The sequence below is a fragment of the Pongo pygmaeus genome, chromosome 6 (genome assembly GCF_028885625.2).
Source record: "Pongo pygmaeus isolate AG05252 chromosome 6, NHGRI_mPonPyg2-v2.0_pri, whole genome shotgun sequence".
Lineage (NCBI taxonomy): Eukaryota > Metazoa > Chordata > Mammalia > Primates > Hominidae > Pongo > Pongo pygmaeus.
In genome coordinates, this window is record NC_072379.2 from 59,755,398 (window position 1) to 59,778,553 (window position 23,156).

At 39.0% G+C, this 23,156-nt stretch overlaps 1 pseudogene; it reads right to left on the reverse strand.

Annotated features, from left to right (window-relative positions):
• Positions 1-13,683: 13,683 nt before the first annotated feature.
• LOC129041300 (high mobility group protein B3-like) lies at positions 13,684-14,460 on the reverse strand (annotated as a pseudogene).
• Positions 14,461-23,156: the final 8,696 nt, after the last annotated feature.

The following is a 23,156-nucleotide window of genomic DNA, read 5'->3' on the forward strand; positions in this document are numbered from 1 at the left end:
GGCTCATGCCTGCAATCCCAGTACTTTGGAAGGCCGAGGCAGGTGGATCACAAGGTCAGGAGTTCGAGACCAGCCTGACTAACATGGTGAAACCCCCGTCTCTACTAAAAATATAAAAATTAGCCAGGCATGGTAGCGCATGCCTGTAATCCCAGCTCCTCAGGAGGCTGAGGCAGGAGAATCTCTTGAACCCGGGAGGCGGAGTTTGCAGTGAGCTGAGATCGTGTTACTGCACTCCATCCTGGGTGACATAGTGAGACTCCAGCTAAAAAAAAAAAAACAAAAAAACACATAATCTATGATCCAGCAATCATGCTCCTTGGTGTTTACCCAAATGAGTCAAACACTTATGGTACACACACACAAAAAAATCTGCACATGAATGTTTATAGCAGCTTTATTCATAATTGCCAAAACCTGGAAGCAACCACAACGTACTTCAGTAGGTGAATGGATAAACAAAGGTATATCCAGACAATGGAATATTATTCAGTACTAAAAAGAAATAAGCTACCAGGAGATAAAAAGACATGGAAGAAGCTTAAATGCATATTCTGAGAGAAGCCAATCTAAAAAGGCTAACTACTGTATGATTCCAACTATATGATAGTCTGGAACAAGCAAAACAATAGAGACAGATAAAAGATTAATGGTTGTCAGGAGTTAGGGGAGAGGGAGGAATGAACAGCACTGAGGATTTTTAGGGCAGTGAGAATACTCTGTATGGTATTATAATGGTGGGTACATGTCATTATACATTTACCCAAACCTATGGAATGCCCAACACGAAGAGAGAACCCTAATGTAAACTACAGACTTTGAGTGATAATAATGTGTCAATGTAGGTTCATCAGTTGGAACAAATGTATCACTCTGGTCAGGAAGGTTGATAATGGGGGAAGCTATGCATGGATGGAGGCAGCGGCTGTATGGTTTTATGGGAAATCTCTGTACCTTCCTCTCAATTTTGCTTTGAACCTAATACTGCTCTTTAAAAAAAAAAGTCTATTTTTAAAATAAAATTAACAGTAATATTGCAACCCCAAACCATAAGGCTGATCTGGTATAACTACAGCTGTTACTCCAAATTTAGTCTTCTCAAAATACTGTATTCTGAACATAAAGTTAGCAGAGAAAAATGATGATGAAACTTAACAAGGAGATACGAACAAGGTTTATGCCTTTCGAGATATTTTTCAGTTTAACTTCAGAACCAATAAACAATGCAAATTCTATAGGACTTCAGCTACATAGATTGAAGTACCAATCCTGCTGGATGCAAGCATTCATTCAAATTAAATTAGAGTGAAGCATACAGGTTTTCCATCTTGTTATGTAGAGATGTGGATTAATTTTATTTCACCTAGCCAAATGTAATTTTTTTATCAATGTCATTATTTCTGTTTTTATACAATTCATCCAACTGCAAATCAATCACTTTAGCAAGCAGTTTATTTCCTGAATTAAACTTAAACCCAAAGTAAAACTGCCTTTGAACTTAAAAGCCTTATTAATAGAAGTCCTCTAAAATGATATAAAATCACCAACACTTCATAATCTATTTTTTCCCCTGAGGAACTTCCTAAAATGAATAACAGCCGCATCTGCATTTGCAAACAGGAAACTCTGCAAGCCATACTAAGACCAAAGCTTAGTTATTAGGTTACTTGCTTAAAAATATTTTAGGACATGCATTATTTCACTATTAAAATATTGGCTAAAAGAGCTTTAATATGCAAGACAGGATGTAAGATGCTTAGCTGATCCAAATGCCAGTCTATGGATTTGAAAGACGAAAGATCACATCACTAGAAGGTTGACAGAAGTGACACTTTGCAAAGTGCCAATGATTTATGCCAATGTCTTGCTTGATGATACTGTTATAGACAGCACTGTCATTAGAAAGTCCCTGCTGACTTCCTTCTACATTTATGGTGCACAAATTATAGGTGAGCCCAAAGATCGAACCCTCCCTGCCTTTTAGATTTCAATTAGCATGTTATTTCACTTAGGTTCATTATTGCATGTGCCCTCTTTTTTTCTACCTGCTTCTTACCTTGTCTATAACACAGCAATGAGAAGGTAACGAATAAAATTTATCCTGCCAAAAAATTGAAAGTTATAAACACATTCCCTGGAAACTCCCACAATCAAAAACTGGAAGGGATGTTTTCCAAGTCTCAAAAGTCTTTCACAATATGCTCTTATTAGGAAAACAAAAAACAAAAAACAAAAAACACTAAGTGCAGTTTTTTTTTTGAGATGGAGTTTTGCTCTTGTTGCCCAGGTTGGAGTGCAATGGTGCGATCTCGGCTCACTGCAACCTCTGCCTCCTGGGTTCAAGTGATTCTCCTGCCTCCTGAGCAGCTGGGATTACAGGCATGTGCCACCATGGCTGGATAATTTTGTATTTTTAGTAGAGACAGGGTTTCTCCATGTTGGTCAGGCTGGTCTCGAACTCCCGGCCTCAGGTGATCTGCCCGCCTCGGCCTCCCAAAGTGCTGGGATTACAGGCGTGAGCCACTGCACCCAGCCAAGTGCAGTTTTTAAAGAGCATATTTGAAAACAAAGCTCTGGAGTAAACTGTCGGGATTACTATGGATTGACTTTCCTTCACTATGTGGTGACCTGAGCATTTCCAAAACAACTCCTAAGACAGCAAAGAGAAGATGAAGCACTTAGTTTTAAATTTTTCTGCTAAACTCCTGCCTTATATATAAATATTTGTTGTGGTCAAGTTTTTAAAAATAAAGTAGCCCCCTTATCCAAAGGGGATATTTTCCAAGACCCCCAGTGGATGCCTGAAACTGCAGATAGTACCGACCCCTTTATGTATACTATATTTTTTCCTATACATACATACATACATACATACCGATGACAAAGTTTAATTTATAAATTAGGCACAGTAAGAGATTAACAACAATAATTAATAATAAAAATAGAACCATTATAACAATATGCCAGCACTACCACTCTTGCACTTCAGGGCCATTATTAAGTAAAGGGTTAGCTGAACACAAGTACTACAATACACGACAGCCTATCTGACAGCCCAGATGGCTACTAAGTGACTAACAGGCAGGTAGTGGATACAGTCTGGATATGCTGGACAAAGGGCAGAAAGGCATCAGAGTTTGTCACACTACTCAGAACGGTACACAATTTAAAACATGAATTATTTGGGATTTCACTAGTTAATATTTTCTGACCATGGTTGACTTTGGGTAACTGAAACCACAGAAAGTGAAACTGTAGATAAGGGGGACTACTATACTCTGAAGGGAATTTTTAAATTTTATTATTCCAATATTGTATTTATAGAAACCAATAATTTTATCTTGTACTTGGAAAAAAATTCCAGCTTTTGTGAACTATCTTCAACTTACTGAAGTGAAGTTGAGATGAAATGAACTAGCTGTTATTTCTTTTTAACAAAAATTACAATAGCCTTTAACTTTTTTTCTGAAAGAAATCTCAGACAAGCCCAGAAACATTTATGTGTGCTTAATTTGTTTGAAATAACTACTTTTAGTTTCTTCATATCTTTACTTAATAGGAAAATAAATGACTTTGAAAGTCCAGTGTGAAAAGAGATTGGCCCAAAAGATTTAATTGCAACTCTATTACTATTTAGATTTTATAATGCTGGTTGTGTTCTTTCCTTAGTGTGTTATTAAATATAGAATGATACCGATTAAAGTTCATACAATACAATAAAAATGTACAGGCCAAATTATTCTAAATGAAAACCATCCAAGATGAAATTTGTTTTGAAAACTAAAATGTATAAAACAACAGCTACTTTAATTTTTTCGAATCAAAAAGATTAAATGGAAAGGTCAAGCTGCGATAACCACATGACAGCATTAAACCGAAAGTTACTGTTTAGAAAACTAAGCAACCACATTGACAATTAAAATACACATTACCTTCTGTTTACTGGAGGCAACAGAAGCCAACAGAAAGGAACCAAAGGCAGTAAAGCTTCAGTCAAACAGACTGGGATTTAAGGAAACCTCCATTCCCAGTGGATAATAGCCCAGTGGAAAACTAAGACACTTATCCAAGCTGACTGATTGGCTGTACATATCAGGGGTAGACTAGTATGCTGTAAGGATGGTGGGAGTGGGGGCAAATGTTAAATGGTTGCCCCAAAATAAGTGTTATTAAAATATTTAAGTTTTATTTTATTTTATTTTATTTTTGAGATGGAGTCTCACTCTGTCTCACAGGTTGGAGTGCAGTGGCATGATCTCGGCTTACTGCAACCTCCATCTCCTGTGTTCAATTGATTCTCCTGCCTCAGCCTCCCCAGTAGCTGGGATTAGAGGCACGCGTCACCATGCCCAGCTATTTTTTTAATTTTTTAATTTTTTTTTAATTTTAGTAGAGACGGGGTTTCACCATGATGGCCAGGGTGACCTTGCACTCCTGACCTCAAATGATCCGCCCACCTTGGCCTCCCAAAGTGCTGGGATTACAGGCGTGAGCCACCACACCAAAATATTTAAGTTTTAATTACACAAATAGTATATTAATATATCCTCCTTATTTTAAAAAAGTTAAACATAATAAAGCTAAAGTTCACTCCAACCCTTTGGATGCTCCAGACCTTTTAAAAACCATTTACTTATTAAAAACTACATGAATGTCAACCAACATAGAAGAACAGCTAAATAGACTATGGTATATACATACCAAAAAGTAGTATGAAACTTTAGAATGACATAGATTTTTTTATGCGCTAATATGGAAAGATCTCTTCAAAAAAAATTACAGAATGACATATACCTTATAATATCATTTACATAAAATATATCAGTTATATAAAACAATATTAATACCCATCCTTGGGAATTCTCTTGTAGATCCCAGCACCTACTTGCCTCAGATTTTCTAGTACCTGGAAGTATCACCAGCGAAGGCTGCAAAACAGCAAAGATGGCAGCCTGCCCCTTCTACTGGAAGCTCCCTCCCAGGGAGGTATGGACTTGTTGCTGGCCCAAACGCACCTATAGTGGGTGACTGGAGACCCCAGTTGGGAGGTCTCACCCAGTCAGGAGTAATGGGATCAGAGACCTGCTTTTAGAAGCAGTCTGGCCACACTGTTGTAGAGCAGCTGTGCCATGCTAGGGTATTGCTTCCACCTGGTCAGCTTGGGCTCTCCAAAGCCCACAGGCTGGAACAGCTGAATTGCACAAATTCCCCAAAGAGCAACAGTAGTGGCCCATTTCATCCCAAGTAGGTGTGACACTGTTTCTGGCGGTTGGCTGGAATTCCAAGCCATTGTGTCTTATCCTGTGAGATGCCACAGAAATAGGGCCCACAGACCATTGCTGCTCAGCCCTCTGGATTCAGCCCTCCTTCCTAGGAGTGTGGATAAAGGTCTAACCTCCTGCCTTGCCAGGAAGCCTGGAGCCAGAGTATGTAAAGCTCCTGGGCTTCCATGCATGCCGAGCAGCTGCTCTGTCAAGACTCCATGCAGCCCTGTGTATCAGACTGAAGGCCCTGGTGGAGTGTGGTCACGAGGGAGTCTCCTGACCCAAGGGTTGCAAGGGTCCATGGGAGAAACATGGTTTCCTGGGGCTGCACCTTCACTCACTGCTTTCCTGGGTGGGGGACATTTCCGTGGCTCCATGTTGCTCTTGGGTGGATCATCATCCTATCGTGCTTTTCTTCATTCTCCATAGGTTATTTCCTTGATTAGTCCCAACGTGTGTACCTGGATGCTTCAGTTGAAGATGCTATATTAACACCTTTTTCAATGCTTCAGTTGAAGGTGCTGTATTAACCACCTCTCCATGAGAGCCACAGACCGTAGCTGCTTCTGGTTGGCCATCTTGGCCCCACCTCTACAATGACATTTTCATTTTATAAACTTTGGAGGTTTCATAACTAGGGAAAGGGTGCTGGTACTGATAATTAGTAACCTTTTACAGTACTTAGTAAAAACGTTTTAATGTCTTTTATTTATTTTCTTTTCTTTCTTTTTTTTTTTTTTTTGACGGAGTCTCGCTCTGTCATCCAGGCTGGAAGTGCAGTGGTGCGATCTCGGCTCACTGCAGCTCCGCCTCCCAGGTTCACGCCATTCTCCTGCCTCAGCCTCCCGAGTAGCTGGGACTACAGGCGCCTACCACCACGCCCAGCTAATATTTTGTATTTTTGGTAGAGATGGGGTTTCACCATATTAGCCAGGATAGTCTTGATTTCCTGACCTCGTGATCCACCTGCCTCAGCCTCCCAAAGTGCTGGGATTACAGGTGTGAGCCACTGTGCCCGGTCCTTTTATTTATTTCCTATGTTGCATATTCACCGTATGGCCTGGGAGAAAAGAGGGCTGGTTTTTAAAATTCTCATATTGGTAATTTATCCCTCCTTCTAAGTCTTTGCCTTTGGTTTAAAAGAAAACATACCCTTTACTTTGTCTAAGTTAAGGTATAATTTCACCGTATCCATCAGTAAGTAGTACTTAATCTAATATAAAACTTGAATTAAGTCATAGAGTGAGGCTTTTTTGCTTTAAGAAAAAAATCTTACTGCTTTTTCAAAACAACCCAGCTTATTTCTTGTTACTATAATAATCCATACTTATAATTACTCATCTAACCTAAAGGAAGACAAGAGAATCTGGTGTTTTGTATGTAAGGTCTATAAAACCTACAGTCAATTAATTTCACTCTGTAATAATTGTAGATAATCTGAAAACTTGAAGTAATTTATTTATAATCCAAAAGGATCATGCAGGTTACCATGTTTATGTGATCAAATTTTAGTTGTTATAAATAGATCATCTACAAATAAATCTTTAAAAATAATCATCAAGTTTTTTCTCTGCCTTTCACATTGTGTTACTTCACACAGAATAAAATCAAACCTTCTTAGCTATAATCTGGCATTGATTGAATTTCCTCATTGTGTCTCCAGGCATTCCCCCAAATATACCACATGCTCTTCCATATCATATTCCCCACTTTCTGGGCACTTTCCCTAAAAGACAGATCTTGGAACATGTTAGTTTTTCTGCCTAGAATGCCTTCCCTATTGTTTTTTGGCAAAGTCCCATGGATACCTTATGTCCCACGGATACCTTAAGTCCCACCTTTAATGCTACCACTACAGTAAAGCTTTCCCTATCTCCACCAAGCAAAGTGACCACATGTTTTGCACTTTTCTCAGTAGGATTTATCTGAGTTTATCTGTGTTTATCTGAGTTTATTGTGTTAATTTATCTGAGTTTACTGTGTTTATCTGTTTATTAGATCCTGAGTTTCTTGATGGCAGAGACTGTGTTTTCTTCATATTCATGTTTCCAGAAACTAATTATAACACTTACCTCAAGCAAGTGCTCACTAAATATTTATGGAATTAATGGATTTATTTTCATGGTTCCCTCTTGTCATCCAAAACAGGACGCCATGTAACTGTCCCAGATCACTCATGTCTACACAGGAAGCATAAACCAATTGATGGCTACAGACAGAGGGTATAAAATGACCCAGCAGGCCAAACAGGCCCAAACAGACTCTATTGGGAAGTCTGTCTCGGCCAGTGAACAGGAAGTTCACAAAAATAACTGTTTCTTTCAAAACGCAACATTTCTCCATAACACAAAGGGTCTCAGTTAGTTGACAGCCTTTGAAACATAAGTTCTTTATTCCAAATTATATAATTGGCATGGAAAGAAAAATGACCTTGGAATATTAATCTTAAAAATGTAAGTTTTCTTTTGTTTAAAAAGAAAATAGTCTGGGGGTAGTGGCTCACGTCTGTAATCCCAGCATTTTGGGAGGCTGAGGTGGGCAAATCACCTGAGCTCAGGAGTTCAAGACCAACCTGGGCAATAGGGCAAAAACCCATCTCTACTAAACATACAAAAAATTAGCCAGGCATGGTGGTATATGCCTGTAATCCTAGCTACTCAGGAGGCTGAGGGAGGAGAATCGCTTGAACCTGGGAGGCAGAGGTTGCAGTGAGCCCAGATAGTGTCACTGCACTCCAGCCTGGGCAACAGAGCTAGATTCCATCTAAAAAAAAAATAATAAAATAAATAAAAATTTAAAGAATAAAAATAAATAAAAGGAAAATAATGAGAAAACTAAAGTAAGGAAAGGAGCCAAGAAAAAGAATCCCAAGTTATCTAGAAACTGAATAAGTGATTTCAACTTTTCAGACTGCCTAAGAACAAAATGCAATAGAGGTAACAAAAACAGCCCCTTTTTTCTCTTATGTGATCCACTCTTACTAAGAATATAAATAAATAAACCAGACAGGGTAGCATGTGCCTGTAGTCCCACATACTTGGGAGGCTGAGGATAGCATGAGCCGAGGAGTTCAAAGTTGCAGTGAGCTAAGATCATACTACTGCAATCCAGCCTAGGTGACAAGAGAGAGATAACTTCTCAAAAAACAAACAAAAACAGAGAGCTAAAAGTTGGCTGCCTGCTTTACTGCTTTGAAAACTGATTGTATAAATTGGAGTTATCTTGTCATACTCATATATAAGTTGAGAGACCAAGGGGAGGAAAAGGAAAACACTTGGTGGGTGCAAGCACCTACCCAGGAATTATCTCACAAGCCAGTTACTAAAAGACCTGCTAAAACCGTAAGACCAGTTTTACCTAGTAGCTGCTGAAATGAACTGTCATGATGTTAAGACTAGTTTTGCCTACCACTGTCACTCACCAATCAGCTTGCCCACTCCTGGCAATTTCCACAGGGCCAGTGAGTTTTCTTTCAAAACAATACATAATATTTCTTTTTCTAATAAAACCCCCAATGTTTTCTTTGTTCTTCGGACATATCCCTGGTCTGTGTATATGCTCTGAAATGCAAATCTGTTTTCCCAAATAAAACATTTTGTTTTGAGATACTTCTCTACATTTTATTTGACTTTGACACTGCCTATCACCTATAGCTCAGATGCTGTTGTTTAATACAAGTATGCTCAAAGATCTTCAGAAAGATGTGGGAATTCTGCTCTAATCTATTAGCAAATGCTTAAGGAGCACCTCTAGGAAAAGCACGTCATGAATTTACAGAAAGGAAGTTAGCATCAGGGTCATGAGCAGGCTGATTTACCATAAAACAAAGGAAGCTTAAGTTTCTTTTTTGTTGTTTTGTTTTTGAGACATAGTTTTGCTCTTGTTGCCCCGGCTAGAGTGCAATGGCATGATCTCGGCTCACTGCAACCTCCGACTCCCAGATTCAAGCGATTCTCCTGCCTCAGCCTCCCAAGTAGCTGGGATTACAGGCGCCCACCAGCACACCCAGCTAATTTTTGTGTTTTTAATAGAGACGGGGGTTTCACCATGTTGGCCAGGCTGGTCTTGAACTCTTGACCTCAGGTGATCCACCCACCTCAGCCTCCTAAAGTGCTGGGATTACAGGTGTGAGCCACCACGCCCGGCTCAGGAAGTTTAAGTTTCTATCAATATGTTTACATGGTCATACAATTTTGTAAAATTTGCAAAAACAAGATACTTTACTTCAATCAAGTAAGGCTACTGACTCCTTCCACTCTGACTTTCTTTCTATCATACTTCCCCTCATGTGGATAAGTGCTGGAGTGGCTACAAACATTTTGAAATTCGAGGGGAAGCTAAGTTGGTGGTACATTTAGTTTTAGTTTAGTACAGTGTATATGTGGTTTGCAATTACTTCCACATATAAGTAAGTTATTACCAGCTGTTCCCAACCTAAGAATGACTTTCAGGGATACATCTTCCACTGTGCTAACTAAGCCAATGCCATAATATGACGGTGCTGGCTAGAGCTTGTTTCACCATATGTTTGATAGTATGATGAAAGATATTTCTCACTGTTCCTCAATTATGCTTGCACTACGTCCTCTGGGCCTCTGCTTTTCTCTCTCTCTTTCTTTCTTTCTTTCTCTCTCTCTTTCTCTCTCTTTTCTTTTTTCTTTTCTTTTCTGACAAGGTCTCACTCTGTTGCTCAAGCTGGAGTGAGGTGGCTTAATTATAGCTTACTACCGTCCCGAACTCCAGAGCTCAAGCAATCCTCCCACCTCAGCCTCCCAAGTATCTGGGACTATAGACATGCACCACCATGCCTAGCTAATCTTTATTTTTACTTTTTATTTTATTTTTTATTTTTATTTTTGAGATGGAGTCTCGCTCTGTCACCCAGGAAGGATTGCAGTGGCATGATCTCAGCTCACTGCAACCTCCGCCTCCCAGGTTCCAGCGATTGTCCTGCCTCAGCCTTCTGAGTAGCTGGGATTACAGGTGCCCGCCATCACACCAGGCTAATTTTTGTATTAGAGATGGGGTTTCACCGTGTTGGCTAGGTTGGTCTCAAACTCCTGACCTCAGGTGATCTGCCCGCCTCAGCCTCCCAAAGTGCTGAGATTACAGGCGTGAGCCACTGTGCCTGGCCACTATTTTTTTTTTTAATTTTTTGTAGAGATGGGGTCGTGCTTTGTTGTCGAGGCTGTCTCAAACTCCAGGCTTCAGGCGATCCTCCTGCCTTGGCCTCCCAAAGTGCTAGGATTACAAGTATGAGCCAACACGTCCAGCCTGCTTTTGTTATTTCTTTCACCTAGCCTTGCATTCCCACTTCCTCAAACAAAAATCCTACATGTTTTTCAAGATCAGATCAAATGCCACCTCTTCAACAAAGCCTTCCCAAGCATGGAATAAATCTCTCCATCTGTTTTCCATCAAATTGCTTTTTGTTTGTGTCTCTATTTTAAAACAAGTAAACCTTATGTTGTATTTTAGTTATTTGTTAACATGACTATCTCTTCCACTAGACTGTAAACTTTTAAAGTATTACTTAACTTTATATTTCTCACAGCATCAAACATGGTATCTAAATCATGATGCCTAGACAGTGTTGATGTGAACTTAATTTTTTAACTTGGTCTGCTCTTTTGTTAACATGAAGCTGAAAATATCTATTTGTCTAATCCATTATTTTTGATATTAGAACGGCTTCCCCCACAAAGATATAGCGATTATAGAATGTATATATAAATATATATATGCACACATATACATATCATTCATACGTAAACAATTAAAAATCTAATAATCTTAAGTCTTAGTGGCTTCACAAAATGAAGTTCTAGGTAGTAAGTTAATCTTTGTAAGACTAAGGGCTTAAAAGAAAAGACCATTGAAGGTCATAATTTGCATATTGATCTAACTGTATGCTTATTATCTTACAAACATGTAATTGACTTTGCTTTCATTGGATTTTGGTTCTAAACCAATTTTATTAGTTGTAGTCTCACTGGTAATTTCAGTGAAGTATGAGAAACAGATGTTAGTTAAGAAGATAGCATGTATACACTAATCTGGATAACAGATTTAATACATACTGGATATACTGCTTTGTAGGCATTGGATTTGATCAATAGCTGTGCTCCATTCTTACTACATTTCTTGGGGTATGAAGTATTTCACAGTTAAGACCTGATTTAGTCTAAAGTTTATCATACAGAGAAAATACACAACTGAACAATGATTGGAAGCATCAAGTCCTTATCTGGTATAACAGTAGGATAATTAATTGCAATAATAAATCTTCTCTCACTAAGTACTAGAGTTTTAAAAATTGTCTTTCCTATAATGACTGATAGTAGTAGAAAATGCACTGATTTGGGAATCAGAAGACTTAAGTTGAAACCTGGCTGTGCATTCATCAGTTGTATAAGTCTGAGCAAGATGTTTTAACTCAGTATTTCTGTTTTAACATCTGTGAAATGGGAATAATGATATTCCATGTTAATACTTGTTCTGCCTATCTTTTTTCTAAGAGACAGTGTCTCACTCTGCCATCCATGGTGGAGGGCAGTGATGTGATCATAGCTCACTGTAACCTCCAACTCCTAGGCTCAAAAGATCCTCCCACCTCAGCCTCCTGAGTAGCTAGGACTACAGGCATGCATCACCACGCCTAGCTAATTTATTTATTTTATTTTATTTTTTTGTAGAGATGGGATCTTGTAATGTTGCACAGGCTGGTCGCAAACTCCTGGACTCAAGTGATCCTCCCACCTCAGCCTCTCAAAGGGCTAGGATTACAGGCATGAGCAACTGCACCCGGCCTTGTTCTGTCTATCTTATAGGTCTGTTTTGAGTAGTAGATGGAACTTACTCATTGATTCATTAGTATGTCTTTAGTGCCTATTAGATTCTATGACAGGCAATGCATATTAAAGAGGTGTATAAATTTCAAAGCCCTATAGAAATGAAGAAATTATTTAATTTAGAAAATATTTGATTTGGAATATTTAATATTGGAGTAAGTGGAAACTTTGGGATATCTTACTAAACAGAAAAGACTATCCTTTTAATTTTTTTTAATGTAATACTATTTATTTAACTTCAAAAACATTTCAGCTTTCTAAACATACAAAAAAATAACAGAACATTGCAAATCGTGTTTAAGTACAGGAGGTTCTTGAACTTACAACATTTTATTTTTATTTTTATTTTTTTTGAGATGGAGTTTCGCTCTTGTTGCCCAGGCTGGAGTGCAATGGCGCAATCTCAGCTCACCGCAACCCCCACCTCCCAGGTTCAAGCGATTCTCCTGCCTCAGCCTCCCAAGTAGCTGGGATTACAGGCATGAGCCACCACACCCAGCTAATTTTGTGTTTTTAGTAGAGACGGGGTTTCTCAATGTTGGTCAGGCTGGTCTCAAACTCCTGACCTCAGGTGATCCACCCACCTTGGCCTCCCAAAGTGCTGGGATTACAGGCATGAGCCACCACACCTGGATGAGGTTCTTGGACTTTCACTGATGCAGTGGCTCTTCGCTTTGCTGACGATGAACTGTTTCAACTGTTGTTTAAAAACAAACAGTTTAGGCCAGGCGTGGTGGTTCACGCCTGTAATCCCAGCACTTTGGGAGGCCGAGGTGGGTGAATCACAAGATAAGGAGTTCGAGACCAGCCTGGCCAACATGGTGAAACCCTGTCTCTACTAAAAATAAAAAAATTAGCTGGGCATGGTGGTTTGTGCCTGTAATCCCAGCTACTCAGGAGGCTGACACAGGAGAATTGCTTGAACCCAGGAGGCGGAGGTTGCAGTGAGTTGAGATCGCACCACAGCACTCCAGCCTGGGCAACAGAGCAAGACTGTCTCAGAAAAAAAAAGAGAGAAAAAAACATTTAAAAACTACCACACTTAACAAAAATAAAAACCTTCTCATGCCAGCTGACCCCCCTTCGTCCACAGCTAAGATGGCAGCAGAGTGCTGTGTCACTATATACAGAAACAAGACAACCTGAAGCTAAATGGATGCCCACTGCAGAGTCAACAGGTCCAGCCTCACAGTGCACATCCTGAGCTACAGCCCCTCCAAAAGTCATCTTCCCCACAGCCTCAATGCCGAGCAAGGAGCATCAAGAGTTTGTCTTGGTTGTTTTGTTCTTTTTACAAACTATAGACATACACAGTTGATAACTCAGGATTTCTAGCCAATAACCATACAGTTAAAACCACCTTACAAATAAAAAAAAAAAGCCAGAAACATCTTTTAAATGCCTTGTCACACCAACAGCAAAGTGCACAGAGTGAGGAGAACACAAGAATGCCTTATCATTTTAAAAATGTTTGGAAATATGTACAACTTTGATAAAGTTTCAGGGTGCTCCAGGCACCCATGGCCACTTCATGTAAACCACCGACAATTTCTAGAGCACTTTGAGAGACTACAATATGATTGTGATCAAATTTTGTAATTAAACCTAATGAAGGCAACAGACACTTCTCAAACAAGAGATGTGTCCATTATGGCGCTCCCCTACTCTAAGTATTCACAAGGAGACAGATAAACAGTTTCTTTATTCATCCTCCTCCTCCTCCTCCTTTTCTTCCTCTTCACCTTCTTCATCTTCCTCTTCCACCTTTTTCCAGGCAACATTAGCAGGACCCTCTGTGCCATCAAACTTTCCTTTCGACTTATAGTCAGCAACATCCTTCTCCTACTTCTCCTTCAGCTTTGCTGCCTTAGTGATGTAGGGCCGCTTTTCACTGTCATTTAAGTTATTCCACATCTCACCCAGCTTTTTTGCCATGTCTCTAATAGAGATGGTGGGGTTTGTGGATTTGATCTTGGGGCCTAATTCTGAACAGAACAGGAAGAATCCAGACAGTGGCCTTTTGGAGGCATTAGGATCCTTCTTCTTCTTGGCTCCCTTAGCTGGTCCATAATCCTTCATTTCCTGATCATAGCGCACTTTATCCGCCTTTGTTATTTCATCAAATTTAGAATCTTTCCCAGACATTGTCTTCTACCTCTCAGAGCACGTCTTGGAAAATTCTGCAAAATTGACAGGGACCTCTGGGTTTTTCTTCTTATGTTCTTCTCTGCACGTCTGCACATGGAAGGCATAAGCAGACATCTTGCCCTTTGGTTTCTTGGGGTCACCGTTAGCCATCCTGACTGTATTGTTCGCTAGTCTGGGCAGTGCAGGGCACAATGCATGGCTCAGTGCTCCCCAGCCTTGTGTTAGCTGTCTCCATGAGAGCGCGACTATCCTTTTAATTGATACAAAGCCCTGCCTCCATGGCTTAGACAAAACACAAACATTTCAGCATTTTCTCCCTAATCTAACAGCAATGGTGAACTCACATATGTAGGAAATTCTAAGTGTGTGTGTATGTATGGATATATATAATATGTATGTATTTATTTATGTGTATATACATATATATACATATGTGCGTACAGATGTATAAACACACAAACATATCCAATTGTCATTCTCAAGGCCCCAGGACTTGCGCATAGTTGAATTCTAAGGCAGCTGCTGCCATGGGATTAGGTCTAGATCAGGACTGTTCGAGCGAGACAGCAAAGGTCAGAATCACACCCAGGATGCCCTAGGAAGTCCAGGACATTAGCTAGTCAAAAATATTTCTGTGATCACTTCTCAGGCTTTTGGCTAAGATTGAATGCAAACTTATTTATTTGCCTTATCCATTTGTGCAGTCAGTCCTACTTGCCACAGGGAGAGAGGGAAACAAACTGAAGAAAACATAGTCCCTAACCTTGAACTGCTCACACACTCCACCGAAAAGCAGAAAAGGCACAAGAAAATGTCTTCAGAGAACACTTACAGAACAGCCCAAGTGCAAATGAATACCATGTCATGTAGCTTTTCTCTTTCTTCATCCTTCACTTAGCTCCCAACAAAATAATCAAGAAAGCCACTTCTCCCCCCGAGAGAGAGAGAGTATTCACAATATGCCAATCACTAAACTGAATTCTTTACTTGAAGAAACAGAGACTCAGAGACTTTAAATAAGTTTCCCAAACGAAGTCACAGACCTACTAAGTAGCATGGACAGTTTCAAACTGAAATCTATATGATTCCAATGCTCTTAACCACTACACCATATGGTAACTTGTAAATAGCACTGAAAACTGTAATAATGTTATTGGGCATTTTTTTGAGAATTGTATGAGAATTAAGAATCGTTTTAAAAATGGTTAAGAAAATTCTATTTAGACCACTTCTGTGTCCCACTCATAACACATGAAAACCACTGCTGCAGGTTGAGTAGAAAGGTACTACACAGTGAAGATGGATCTGAATTGGATCCAACAGTGAACTGAAAGGATGTGAGAGACTAAGTTAGTAAGAGTTGCCAAGATCACTCTGCTCCTTCAGAGAACTGAGTTAGTAGAGGAAAGAAAGCTGGGCAGGCAAATCTGATTAGGATGAGGAGTTTCCATGATAGCCACACCCTACTCCACCTAGAACAGACCCAAACTCCGGGAGTGACCCAAACACAAACTGAGGTTCTCGGAGTCAAAGGATTCCCTCTTTTATGAACAAAATATGTCTCCATGCCTCTCTGCACATGCTGTTGCCACTCCCTGTAACACTCTTTCCCACATATCCCTAGTAAGATATTTCTCTCAAAAAGCTCAAATTGGCCAGGCATGGTGGTTCACACCTGTAATCCCAGCACTTTGGGAGGCCAAACTGGGAGGATTGCTAGAAGCCAGGAGTTCGAGACCAGTCTGGGCAACAAAGTGAAACCTCATCTCTACAAAAAAAAATTAAAATTAGGCAGGTGGGGTAGTCCCAGCTACTCAGGAGGCTGAGGTAGGAGGATCACTGGAGTCTAGGAGGTTGAAGCTGAGGTAAGCCATGATCTCGCCACTGTACTGCTGTACTCCACCCTGTCTAAAATTTAAAAAAATAAAAAGCTCAAATATCAGGATTACAACACTGCCTTCTCTGACTCTCCCAAGCAAACAGAATTACTAGTAGTTAACACCACTATCATAGAATTTGGAGTGTGAGTGTATGTATCCCCTCACCATTCTGATTAGCTGAATTCACTTATAAATTGCTTAATCCACACAACAGTCAGTGTTGCACAAGACTGCAGGTTGTTCAAACTATTCTTTTTTTTTTTTTTTTTTTGAAATGGAGTCTGGCTCTGTCGCCCAGGCTGGAGTGCAGTGGCACAATCTCGGCTCACTGCAAGCTCCGCCTCCTAGGTTCACGCCATTCTCCTGCCTCAGCCTCCCAAGTAGCTGGGACTATAGGTGCCCGCCACTACGCCCAGCTAATTTTTTGTATTTTTAGTAGAGATGGAGTTTCATCGTCACTGAGATCACGAGGTCTCGATCTCCTGACCTCGTGATCTGCCCACCTCGGCCTCCCAAAGTGCTGGGATTACAGGCGTGAGCATCCGCGCCCAGCTCAAACCATTCTTAAAGTCAAACTGTGTCTCTAAAATATTTAGAAATGTATTCACATTAATAAAGATATCATTACTGCAAGTGAACTACATCTTTATTTGAAATGAAGGCATGTTCTGTCCCTAAAGTTGGGCCAGGAAGAATGTTTATTCTACTCACTTTGCAGTAGAAAACCTTTACACGTCTGAGGGCCCAGAGAGTTACTTCATGTGCCTGAAGCTTGAACCATGGAGAGGCTACATAGTGAAGTAGGAAGACCATCAGGTTAACAATCAGGAAACATGGATTACAGTCCTAACAGGCTTACAAGTCACTGAAACTTGGGCCTCAGCTTTCTTTCTCTAAAATAAGAGAGTTGGTTGGATCAGATGTTTTCTCATGCCCTTTTCTGCTTGATACTATAGTATTAACATATGATTCTACTATAAAATAAGAATACTAGAATTCAAGAAGCAATGCAAAATCAGAAATAGGCTTTGTATGAAAGTATGACAGCACAGGAACCCAAGAAAATAGTTCATGAGCCTGTCCCAGAACACAACAGAAGCACAAACAAAGCCCTCCTCATACAATCCTCTTCTACCTTCACACTTAAAAGTTGAACCTTGCTTGAACCTCTGCTTCTCCATCTTTTCCTCATTGCCTCCAATTAAACCATTCTTTATTTTTCTTGTGGATTACAAATCCATCATAAAGTGATTAAGTTTCATAAGAATTCTGCATTATTATTGCTCCTAGACCTTGCAGAAAGCAGTGTGTGATTGAAAGACATACAGACCATGTTTCCCATTGCATATATATATGTAGGTATACATATAATTTAATGATGTTATCTTCACACACACACATGCATACACACACAAATACCCTCACAAAAACCATATCCTACATTATTCAAATCAATATTGATTAGGATTTTGTAATTCAAGTTCTATGAAAATACTTATTAACATTTCATCATTTTATACCGCAGATAAGCACACAATGCTTTTCCAAACTATTCAGTTTTGCTGTGGAACAAATATCTTTATTAAATGAATATTCATCAATAATAAAACACTAACTATAGGGTTTGAATATTTTAAGGTTACTAACCTATTGCAAGTCAAAAATGTTTTAGAAATCCAAACTTCTGCAAATATGCCTCTATTCATAACAAAGTATTTATATGTGAATGTCATGATATCTGGGATTTGCTTTAAAATACTCCTCCAGCACCTCTCCCAAATAGTGGGGAGGATAGATGAAACAAGATCAGCAAAATGTTATAATTTATCAAAGCCAAATGATGGACACATAGGAATCCATTATACTATTCTCTCTACTTTTGTGTAAGTTTTCATTTTTCCAAAATTAAAAAAAGATTTAAAAAAAATATAATGCCTTGAGCTGAGTGCAGTAGCTCACACCTGTAACCCTAGCTACTTGGGAGGCTGAGGGTAGAGGACTGCTTGAGCCTGAGAATTTGAGGCTGCAGTGAGCTGATTGTGCTGCCACTGCACTCCAGCCTGGGTAACAGAATAAGACACTGTCTCCAATAAATAAATAAATAAAATGACTCTACGCTAGTGGCCTGAAACATATAAAACTCATGACAAATGTGTGTTGAATTAAAGTGCGTAAGAAGAAACAACAAACAAATAATAAAGAAATAAAGCTAATAAGTAGAAACATTTTTAAATTTCAATGAAGACTACTGTAACCATTGAGAAATTAAATTATATTCCTGGGTCCCTTTAGTGTTTGTTTCCCTTATACATTATATAATTTTTCAATCCTATTGCCTTATTTTGTGATGTTAAGATCACATCAAAGGGTGAAAGGTGGCTTGTATATCATCAATGATTAACATTTACAAAGTCCCCACTATGTAAACACACAGCACTCTGCTGGATTCCTTTTAATATATAAGACAATAGCATGGAGTGCTAGCCAATGAGAACCATCTTTATGAGACCACAGGAAGATATAAAAAACAAAAGTCATTCTCATATATAGAAAATGCATTTCATTACATTTGTGTTTATCACCATGTGTTCTAATTCTCCTATACTTGTTATCACTTGCTTACTGTATTAATCCAAATGAGCTGCTGCCACTATATGCAACACCAAATCACAGTGACTTAACCCACTATGTATCAACTTTTAGAACTAAATACTACTTTTGAGATGATCTGTCATTCACAACTATGACTTCTCATAATATTCATAATGTATTCATTGTTCCAATGTGACCATTCAATTTTTCCTAGCTACTCACTAATATGTAAATATCTATCTAAGGTAGTCTTTTAAGAGTTTCACTTCTCATTACCATGCAAAGATTGAAAAAGAGGGATATCCCAAAAAGAAAAATCTTTCTCTCCTAAAAAAGTAGCCACAAGGGCCTTACTCCAACATTTAAACATGGCAAGAATTTCATCAGCTAGAATCTAAATTGCTTTAGAATTTAGGTGGGGTGGAACCTGTGTGTGAACAAAACACTTTAATTAGGCTGGGCATGGTGGCTCATGCCTATAATCCCAACACTTTGGGACGCCAAGGCAGGAGAATCCCTTGAGGCCAGGAGTTTGAGACCAGGCTGGTCAATATAGTGAGACCCTGACTCTACAAAAAAATGTTTTAAATACTTTAATTATCTATTTCTACCTATAATAGAGCCTTAGGTCAGTATTTTTCTCTTCATTTTTGCCATGCCTTTTTAAGATTAAAAAAGGAGCTCTTTTGACTTAAGAGACATAACAATCATATGTAAAACATTAACCATGAATGGATCCCAGTTTGAAAAAAAAGTATAAGCATTTGGGGAACAAACGGAGAAATTTGAATATAGATAGGTTATTGGATGATATTTGGGAATTATGTTAATTTTCTCAGTTGTAATAATGGCATTGTGGGTAGATAGAAAAATGGCCTTATTTTTAGAAAGTCTTTGCTGAAGTATTTAAGGGTGAACTGTTGGTCATATCTGCAACTTTATCTGAAATGGTTCACAGATACATAGACAGACAAAGGCAAAATAGTAACAACTGGTGAATGTAGTGTATATAACTTCCTGTATGCTTGAAATTTTTCAAAATAAATACTTTTTAAAAAGCTCTTTTTCTGGGGGTGGGGAGGGAAACTTTACTTAGACATGCTAAATGGTGACCTAGGAGAATAATGTATGAGGACTGATGTCCCCTTTTGACCTAGAAGTGTACTTTTTAAACCAGGTTACTTACTGCCCAAGGGTTCCATAGCTGGGGAAGATACAATGAGAAATTAAGTACATAACAAAGGTATCAGTGATGGTTATCATCACCTCAGCAAACTGCCGTACCCTCAGTACACAGTGCCCTCAGCCACCATCTCCAGATCAATATGGCTACCAATGACAGATGGCCAAATCATCCCTATTCACTCAGGTCATTCTTAGTTCACACGGTCCGACAGGATTTAGGAGCCTTGTGTCATTAGACTGTCTTTAGAAAACAACCTAGCCATTAACGGCGGAAGCAGAGTAAAGTTGTATGTCAGACAGCTCACTGTTGACAGTTTAAATACACTCAGAAAGCTTAAAACATGTTGATTTTCTGTGTACTACAATTACATTTTTACTGGCAGAGAACGTATCATTAAAACGTAAATGCATGTTGAAAGCAAAGCTATAAAAAGACTTTTCTGTCACAAACCATTTCTAGACCCACCATAGCTAGGAAGAAAAAGTAATATTGTTCAGCACTGATTTGATCAAAATTGTAATTGCTGTGGAAAGGAGAAGGGACTTTTGGCTCAAATATAATTTTTAATATAGTTTATACTTCACAGAATCTGATTTGGGATCCATTTAGTTTAGAGACAGTCACAGTAAAACAGGTACCTACTTTTAAGTAATATTTCATGAGGATATTAACAATTTCCTAATCATTGCAATGTTAACCCTTTATTACGTGGTCCAATAATTTCACTATTAATCATTCAGCTTGTCCCTTGAGTTATCTAAGGTAAGGTATCACCACTTTTGCCCAAAAGGTATAAATGCTCAAGCAACACAAAGCAATACTGATGAGGCCCTATATTTACTACAAATAAATATTCTTCTGTATTTCAGTTATTAAATAAATCTTACTCACTAGGAATTAGGATCTAAGCAAACATAGGTTTATGAATAGCCAATAAATTAGTTACGGATGCATAGGGAAATCCATTTAATTTCAAGCAAGACCTTGAAATACATTTAGCCATTTATGCCTATGACATACAAATAACAGACTCATTACTATCACAGGGTAAATTCCTTCTTGCTCAAGTACTACTGACTTCATTATCTGAGGATTGGACATGGCCCAAAGTTTATTAACTCACAGTATTTTCCTTCATAGCAGTATTTCCAAGAACAGTTGCTTTAAATTGAAAAAACAGATCCATAGTTTTTAGGGGAGGCAGAAGAGGATGGTTTAGCATTGGTGAGCGATGTGGTCACTGAATACAATAACCCCGTTCTAGTCAAAGAATAGTCACAGATACTCCATTCAGAAAGAGACCTTAAATATTTTCTAGGAAGAATGAAAAATAATTTCTTTAGGAAGGAACATCCCTCAATCAAATTTCAAAAATAAATTGTAGCATTTATGTAATAGTTGCCATAATGCTTCCTCACTAACAAGAGAGAGAACTCAAAAATAAAAGAATCTTGGCCTCTAGAAAAAGCAGTGGGAAACTTCTGGCCCTTAGTTTAATTTCTTCTAGCTACACCACGAAAAGTTTTCTAAAACGAAGTGTCCTTTGTGCCTCCCTTCTCTACCATTAAGAGCAACAAATACAGCTGTGCAAACAGCAGGAATGTGTGTTCCTGTGGTAAGATGCATGTCCTGGCTCTTCCTGGAGGAATTCTTTTTCAGACGTGTCCACAATCTTCTGAGTCAGTAGGCTCAAAGAAGGATGAGGGGATTATGGGCAAGGGTAAACTCCAGCCTGAATCCATAAGAGAAGATATAAGGCAAATTGGTTGGGATTCTTGGGCAATAGAAAGAAAACTTTCTGACAGCTGGCAAGAAAGAAGCTGAGAAAGCAAGAAATATTGCTATTCCTCCTGTCCATTTTTATCTTTTTCTCCTCTGCCACCTTCTTTTTTTGATTATAAGAACATAGGCCTTGGAGCCACTGTCAGGGTTTGAATCTCAGTCCATTATGTATTCATTGTTTGATTTGGGTAATTTATCTAATATATTATTTGGTCTCCTACTTTTTATGTTTTGTGTGTCCATTGTATGTTTTTTGGTTTGAGGTTACAATGAGGTTTACAAATACCATCTTATAACCCATTTATTATAGCTTGATAAAAATTTAACAGTGTTTGCATAAACAAGCAGACAAGCAAAAAGAAAACTAATAGGCTGGGTGTGGTGGCTCACGCCCGTAATCCCAGCACTTTGGGAGGCCGAGGCGGGTGGATCATTTGAGGTCAGGAGTTTGAGACTGGCCTGGCCAACATGGCAAAACCCTGGCTCTAGTAAAAATACAAAAATTAGCCAGGCGTGGTGCTGTGCAGCTGTAATCCCAGCTACTCAGGAGGCTGAGGCAGGAGACTCTCTTGAACCCAGGAGGCAGAGGTTGCAGTGAGCCGAGATCATGCCACTGCACTCCAGCCTGGGTGACAGAGCGAGACTCCATCTCAAAAAAAAAAAAAAAAAGAAAAGAAAAGAAAAGAAAACTAATAAAAACTATATAGCTTAACTTCATCTCCCCACTTTTTAACTTTTTTTGTTTCTATTTATTTATTTTTTGAGACAGGGTCTTGCTCTGTTGCCCAGGCTGGAGTGCAATGGCAAAATGGGTAGAATGATATCTCATGGAGTTTAAGGATTGAATAAAATAATATTAAATACATAGCAGGTGTCTGGTTCATGGTAGGTGCCTGAAAAATGTGTTAGCACTTTTCTTCTTCTTTTATTTTTAGTCTTGATTTCTTCTTTGCAACTTTTTTCACATCTGATAGAACTTTGGATCCTGAGGCCAGGCATGGTGGCTCATGCCTGTAATCCTATCCCTTTAGGAGTCCAACACTGCAGGACTGCTTGAGGCCAGGAGTTCAAGACCAGCCTTGGCGACACAGCAAGACCCCATCTCTACAAAAAAGTTTTTTAAAATTAGCAGGGCGTGGTGGCATGTGCCTGTAGTCCTAGGTACTTGGGAGGCTGAGGCAGGAGGATTGCTTGAGCTCAGGAGGTCGAGGCTGCAGTGAGCTATGATCATGCCACTGCACTCCAGCCTGGGTGACACCACAAAAAAACAAAGAAGTTTGGATCCTTTTCTTTGTTACTTATTTTCTATGGATCAGTGTCATTGGATAGAAACATTTCTCAATACTCGGTGTGTGGGATGTTCAACCACAAAGGCTGATGGCTTCATGTTTGTCTGATTCCCAAAAGACTGAGTTTCCTGTTGATCTAATGAAGAACTATTTTCATAACAAGA